The following is a 7,814-nucleotide window of genomic DNA, read 5'->3' on the forward strand; positions in this document are numbered from 1 at the left end:
CTATCACTGCGGACAACAAATGCGTTCGGCCCTCAACACGTGTTTCGACATAATAAGTAATATTGTGAAATATTTCTGTTTTAATAAAATATTTTTACAATGAATCAAGTGTCCCGGATTATCCGCTAACCCAGCAACGGAAAATCGGGAGTGTACCTACTGTAAGTGATTTTTCTCTCTAATACTTATTTAATATTACCCTGGACTGGTACCTGAAGCGCAGGACTAATCACCTTCCCTTTAGGTATTTAAAGATCAAGATTACACTGATTCTGTAAAAATCAGTGCCCTATGCACCATTAGGTGCTGATAGAGGTTAGAAGAAAGAAGGGGAAGTGTTTCAATCAAAATTTTAAGTGGTTCTTATAACAATATTTTGAGTGTGTCACAATCTTAGTTCACAAATCTGGGTTTGTCCTATTAGGGGTTATTTATATTGGTATTTCAACATATTTTAAGAAAAATATGGTAACCTGGGTATTTACAGAGCTTATGAGCTATCAAAGGCTGATTTAAGTGATCACTTTTTACACGTTTAACATTCATCATTCCACCCATGATTGACAAATTCAATACTAAAAATTTGGAAGTTGTATAAACCTTTAAATTGGCACCTTCTTTCACTTGTGAGTTCACAGCACCATCTATTGTTTAGTTGTGTAATTTTATTTTATTTTGCAGAGACCTTCATGATGTTTATGCAATATTCTTCCCGAATTATTTTACATGAATACTAGTAGACTTATGACCTGTCATAGACTAGTTTAAGTGATCACTTTATACACGTGTCCAGTAAATACCCAGACTTCTATATTCTTCTTCATCTATGCTGAGATGTAAAAAATATTTTGGTTCTGGTAAGTTCCTTTTTACACGAAGTGTGTGTAAAGTTTTTCGACTATTTCCAGGATGTATATTTACATTATTATATTTAAATTATTAACATTATTAATATTTACATTATTATTGACTTATGACCTGTCATAGTTTAGTTTAAGTGATCACTTTATATGGTGTAAGTGCAGTAAATACCCAGACTTCCATATTATCCTTCATATATGCTGTGATGTCAAAAATATTTTGGTTATGGTTGGTTCCTTATTACAGGCAGAGTGTGTAACGTTTTTCGACTATTTCCGACTTGCGTTCCGGCGTTTCCGGTCCATTTCCGGCCGCCGCAATGGAAGATTCAGACCACATATACACTCGAGCAGTGGGTAACACACGCTTTAATTACACATGTGCATAGAAGCGTTGTACGAAACGGATTTTGTTAATATATTCAAAGACGTCATTAAGTAAAAGTGAATTACAAATCGCCCAGTATTATAATAAGTTTTACAATGTGAATTTATTTATGTCCGTATTGTTGGAATGAAAATGAAATTATTTTTGTTGAGAAAAAAATAGAAACAGAGACGTTACTATTTATCATTAGAATCCTAACTGTCCATCAAACCTCCCTTAGTTTTTCCGCTTAATTTTCTGCTTAAATTTCTGCTAATAAAAAGCTTCTCATCTCACCAGAGATTTCTCTAGTGAAATTCTAGTGAACTCAAACACTGTGTTTCGATTTTGTTATATTTAGAAGTTCCAAGAATTTTGATAGTGTAGTCATTTATATAAACATATTACATGCATACATATATAGCATATATTTTTATCTAATAACTTTTAAGAAACGTCTGAGACATTACTATCTATCATTAGAATCCTAACTGTCCATCACTTCTCATCCCTTAGTTTATCATCTACCTCCTTCCCTAAACTCCCTTCTTCCTTTGCCTTCCTTATTATCATCAATTTGTGATTTTCATAACTATTAAATAATAATAATAAAACCCTCATCCGCACCCCAATGGTGCATAGGGCACTGCGTCATATAAACGCAGTGTTATCTTGATCGTTTACACATGAAGGAAAGGTGATCAGCCCTCCGTTTCAAGTACCAGTCCAGGGTAATATTGAATATATATTAAAGTGAAAAAATTACTCGTATTTATTCTTACTCTATTTATTCTTCTGGGAATCGAACCCGGGTCCTCCAGAACGGTAGCCGAGCGTGCTGACCATTACACTACGGAGGCGGACAAATTTAATATAAAATATTTTGAACGTCTCCAAACAACTAGAACTTCACTAGAGACATCTATTGGTGAGATTAAAAGAGCTTTTTATTGAGCAGAAACTCTTATATCAGTATGTGAAGTTCGAATCCTGGTTTATAATCACATACATGAGAAACGCCAGAAAATGTCATTTTCATTTGAATTATTTTAGCTTATAATTTGACCAGTTAATTTATTTGCAACATTTTGAGTGTGTCCAAATACTCGTTTATAAATCTGGATTATCTCCAATTAAAGGAGTTATTTTTCATATTATTTTTTGACATAAAAATAAATAATAAAAAACAATAAAATGAAAAGGAGATTTCTAGCGTTTCTCATGTATGAGATTTTAATCAGGGATTCGGACCTTACATAAAAATGAAAGAGTTTCTGCTCAGTAAAAAGATTCTTTGAAATATTATAATTCTATAAAAACAAAAAGTTACAACTCCTTACGTGATCCAACCCTCTTTGCCTTTCTTTCTATCATCAATGTTCAGAATTCTAATGGATCATCGTCATGATGTGTTATTATTGACTAATAAATTAATATGAAAAATCACAAGACTATCAGTAACATTCTTATTGAAATCTGTAGAGAAGTAAGGTAGATATGAAGGTTTAAACTTTAGATATTTTAATAAAACGAAAAACGGACACCGCTATACGTCATCAAATGTTACGTCATCGGGTGTGTTATGGGGCGTATCCTTTATGTATCTGCTTTATAGAGCTGTAATAGCAGTAGTGTGGATTCGTTTCTGTGACGTCATTCGTTACCAACTAACGAAAACAACGTTTTTTAGAAGGCTAATTTATCAAAGGAAAATAATGAATGAAAATATTGATTATATCGGCTGTTGTGAACACAAAACGAGTCTCACACAATCCTTTATAGGTTGAGTATGTTAAATTAGATATTCCTCCCGGGTGATTATACCTTATTACTTTATTCGAGATTATAGGAGTCTCAACTTGAGATAAAACATCTGTCATTTTATATGAAAGAAGATGGAAGTCTGAGCATCCCAGGGCTTACGACCTGGCAATGAAAACATATTTCTTTGATACTATTAGTATACTTAAAAGAAAAACAAAAAAACAATGAATTCATCCCATCAAAGGACAAATTAGCAGTGTCTAGTTTATACGATTAAGAGTATGCAAACCCGAGTGCCCATGATGTAATTGCTATTATCTTTTTCCTGACAACTATTCCTCCTCCGTTTCCTTTCCTGTATATCAGTAATATCCTTCACACACTTCTTTACTTTCATTTGTATTCCGTTAAATATATTCCACTCTTTGATTCAAAAATTTCGGACGCAGTACTGATCACCTTGGCTTCACAGGATAATTGATCAATTAAATACCGTGTCAAACTGTTGCAGTGCCCTATGCACCATTGAGGTGTATATAGGACCCAAAAAAATAGTTTAAATATGATTATAAATAAAAGTGTATTGAGATAGTTTGGGGGTGTGAATCGAATGAGTGAAGAAAGAATAGTAAAACAAATTTATAAAGCTAATGTAGTTGGTATGGAAGCAGAGGAAGATCGAGGAACACTTGGCATGAGCACGTATTTGAAATATTTGAAAATGGTCAGGTCAGGAGTCGGAATAGTCAGCGGGTATGTATGACTAAATAAATAAGTTTTTTTTTTGCTGTAATATTTATTCAATATTACCCTGGACTGGCAACTGAAGCGGAGGGCTGATCACCTTCCCTTCCTGTGTTAAAGATCAGGATCACATTGCGTTTTTATGATTCAGTGCCCTATGCATCATCGGGTGCGTGCGGATGAAGGTTTGATGAAGATGTATTAAGAAATGCATGGATGTGGAAGAGACGAAGATTATTTTAGAAGACATGTTGTTGTGGCGTTCTATTCTCTCTGCCTACCCCTGCGGGGAGCGGCGTGATGCTTAGTTAGTAAGTATTTTTTTAATGAAAATAAATACCCAAAAATGCAAAAATCCTTGTCACAAAATATATATTCACAGCATTAAAATAAATAAATTAAACACCATTAATTTCAATAAAATAATTATAACACTTTAAAGAATAATAAATAAATAAATAATGCGGGTAGATAGGTAGGTACTTCGCGTCTATTTTTTTTAATAAATATTCCACTGACCGTTTATTTTTGTACTTATTCGCTCGTATTCAAATATCTCGATTTTTTTAAATTTCCGCGTTCGAACGTTTGACGTTTCGCGGCGTTCCGGATTGGAGTTGATTTGCCAGCCGCCGGAGTAGCGAGTAGCGAGTAGCGACAGGCCTGCCAATATGGGCGAGAGATAGTTTCACACTGGCGGTGGTCAGCGCTGCACCGACTAACGGATACCATCAATGGCCAATTTCACATTTTACGGTTAAGCGCGAACGTCGCGGTCTTTGCGCCTTCCAGAGTTGGGCGCCGGAGCAGCTGATCCACTAATTAACTAACTAACCATATCGCTCACTCCTTTCAAGAACGTCATAAACCAAAAAACTTGATTTTTCAGGAGAACGTTTTTTAAATTTAAAAATGTAATACAATGTATTAAAAATAAATGTCAAGCCTTTTACTAAACTTTTTACTGTGCAACAGATCTTTTTAGGTAAAACCTGAAGGTTTTTTCTCCCTTTGAAAAATATTAAGTACATTTAAAAAAAATTAAACAAAACCATTTCTTCAAAATGCAAAAACAACGCTTTCTGCCCTGTAGCGGGTAAATATTAAGTTAAAAATATGCCTCTTTTGCTGGGATATAGTACATTTTCTGAGCATTCCTAAAACATGCACAACTGAAAATTAACGAATTTTGATTTATGACGTTCTTGAAAGGGGTGAGCGATATATATTTCGATATTATTATAATCTCTGGATGCAGAATAAAAGTCGATACATTTATCCCTAAAAGTATGTTCATCATTCATACGTATAGTAGTAAATTCATTCTTCAGTAATTCCTTCTCTGTTCAAGCGGCCAGGCTATGGTATGAGTTACCTCTTATTGTTAAAAATTCACCCTCTCTAATAACTTTTATGAAACGTCTGAGACATTACTATCTATCATTAGAATCTTAACTGTGTATCAAACCTCATCCCTTAGTTTTTCCCTCTACCTACTTCCTTAAACTCCCTTTTTCCTTTGCCTTCCTTATTATCATTAATTTGCAATATATATTTTTAATGTTCAAGTACTACTACCCTCTGATTAGAAACAGCTGTATAAGATATCAAACGTTTTGACTAATATCACAAGTCTGTTTTTGGTTGATTGAAAGATATTGCTTTTTAGGAATAAGCCCGCCTGCCAAATCCAAAATCATGGTTTTTGAAAGAGATGAATGTAGATCTGAGTGTGAAATGTTGGTAAATGGGGAGATTTCGGAACAGGTAGATGATTTCATATATTTGGGTAGTATGTTTTCTAGGGATGGAAAGATTGATAAAGACATAGAAAGGAGAGTGAACGCTGGGAACAGAGTGAATGGTGCACTAAAATCAGTTTTAGCAAATAAAAATCTATCAGCGGAAGCTAAACTGGCAGTACACAATGGAGTTCTGGTTCCAACCCTTATGTATGGAAGCGAAGCATGGAGTTGGCAAAAGAAGGATGAAAGCAGACTGAATGCAGTTGAAATGCGATCGCTCAGACGAATGTGTGGCAAAACGATGTTTGATAGATGTTCGAATGATGAAATAAGGAAAGAATGTAAGGCTGAGATAAGCATTATCGATAAAATTAAGAAAGGTGTGTTGAGATGGTTTGGACATGTGGAGCGTATGAGTGAAGAAAGAACGGTTAAACAAATTTATGAGGCGAATGTAGTTGGAAAAAGAAGCAGAGGACGACCGAGGAAAACTTGGCACAATCAGGTATGTCAAATACTTGAAAGCGGCCGGGTCAGGAGTCGTAATTATCGTCGGGTATGTATGAGGAGATGCATGAATGTAGAAGAGGCAAAGAATGTTTGCAAAGACAGAGTGGTATGGCGTTCGATTCTCTCTGCCTACCCCTGCGGGGAAGTGGCGTGATGGTTAGTTAGTTAGTAAGTTTTAGTTAGCCTGCCAATGTACTTATTTATTTTTAAATAAATAAATAATAAATACATACATTTATCCCTGCAGAGAAGTGTGCATATCTGAAATAGATCGCATCATTCAGTCATGTCGTATTTGATCACTTAAACAATATTTTTACATTATAATTATTTTTTAAATTAATTTCGTAGACTGTGTCCTCGGCACGATAAAACACCGCAATTTAAGCTGGTACATTTATGTTCAAATCTGAAACTTAGTATCTAACCAACTATCACGCCGCTTCTACGCAGGGATAGGCAAACATAATAGAACGCCACACCGGTCTGTGTTTAAATAAATTAATAAATAAAAATGTCTAGTTTTTTAATCAAAATTTAATATTTAAAAAATAATTTTATAGCAATTTTATAAAAATAATTCGTAATAAGTGAGTTCTGAGGTCATAAACAATCCAAAATTTAAATGTCAGATAAATTCAAAATGTGAGTAGATTACCGATTTCGGAAGGCCAACAAAATGGCGGTTTCCCGCTCTGAGTTCGCGCGGGACGGTGGCCATTTCTTTCGCGTGATGGACCTACCTAACTACCTACCAGCATATCTCGGGAGAGATGATGTGTGATCTCTTTCTATAATCCACCTACCTTCTAGTCTACCTGTATTACCGCTGACTGCTAATTTATTACACACATGTACCCATATATACGACTTCATTCCGTATCATTAATTAATTCAAATTAATTCAAACCCTTATCCGCACCCTAATAGTGCATAGGGCACTGCATCATTTAAACGCAGTGTTATCTTGATCGTTAACTCATGAAGGAAAGGTGATCAGCCCTCTGCTTCAGGTACCAGCCCGGGGTAATATTGAATTAATATTACAGTGAAAAAATCACTATTTTTTACCCCCCCCCCCCCGGGAATCGAACCCGGGACCATTACACTACGGAGGCGGACAAAAATAGGTACTACCTATCATCAATGTGATACAGAATGAAGTAGTTTAGTGAGGAGTCCACTCAGTACAGTGCTACGATGTACATAGTTCTACATTATGCACTTCCTTTCTTCTTCAAACCCTCATCCGCACCCGATGGTGCATAGGGAACTGCGTCATATAAACGCAGTGTTAGCTTGATCGTTGGCACATGAAGGAAAGGCGATCAACCCTCCACTTCAGGTATCTACCAGTCCAGGGTAATACTACGAAATAAATTCATTTTAGCCGTTCATAACTATTATTTTTATTTAACTATTTAACTTTTATTTAACTATTATTTTTTATTTTATTCTTAAGGCCTAGCTAGATCTTGGGCGTTCAAATCACAACGCACTCGGCTGCACCGAGGGCTAGACGTGTTTTCACGCTCGATTAAAAAAATAAAACAAAAAAAGTTTTTTTTTGTTTTTAAATACAATATAAAGAAAAATTATTTTTATGTATTTTTTAATCCTTATTCTTTATTCTTTAAACCCTCATCCGCACGCGATGGTGCATAGGGAACTGCATCACATAAATGCAGTGTTATCTTGATCGTTAACACGTGAAGGAAATGTGATCAGCCCTCCGCTTCAGGTACCAGTCCAGCGTAATGTTGTAGAAATATTGAAGTGAAAATATTACTTTTATTTAACTCATGTTTTAACTTAGGACTTTTT

The 7,814-nt window shown here is 35.0% G+C and overlaps 1 protein-coding gene across 2 annotated transcripts in view; it reads right to left on the bottom strand.

Annotated features, from left to right (window-relative positions):
• The window catches only part of LOC148299888 (uncharacterized), a 96,175-nt gene extending 91,771 nt beyond the window's left edge, over positions 1-4,404 (bottom strand). For both annotated transcript variants that reach the window (XM_088275532.1, XM_088275531.1), the window contains exon 1: positions 4,255-4,404. The gene's annotated coding sequence lies outside the window, so the exon portion shown is untranslated. The remainder of the gene's footprint in view (positions 1-4,254) is intronic.
• Positions 4,405-7,814: the final 3,410 nt, after the last annotated feature.

Source organism: Brachycentrus maculatus, unplaced genomic scaffold, assembly GCF_059751285.1.
Source record: "Brachycentrus maculatus isolate JH-2025_06_01 unplaced genomic scaffold, ASM5975128v1 h1tg000905l, whole genome shotgun sequence".
Lineage (NCBI taxonomy): Eukaryota > Metazoa > Arthropoda > Insecta > Trichoptera > Brachycentridae > Brachycentrus > Brachycentrus maculatus.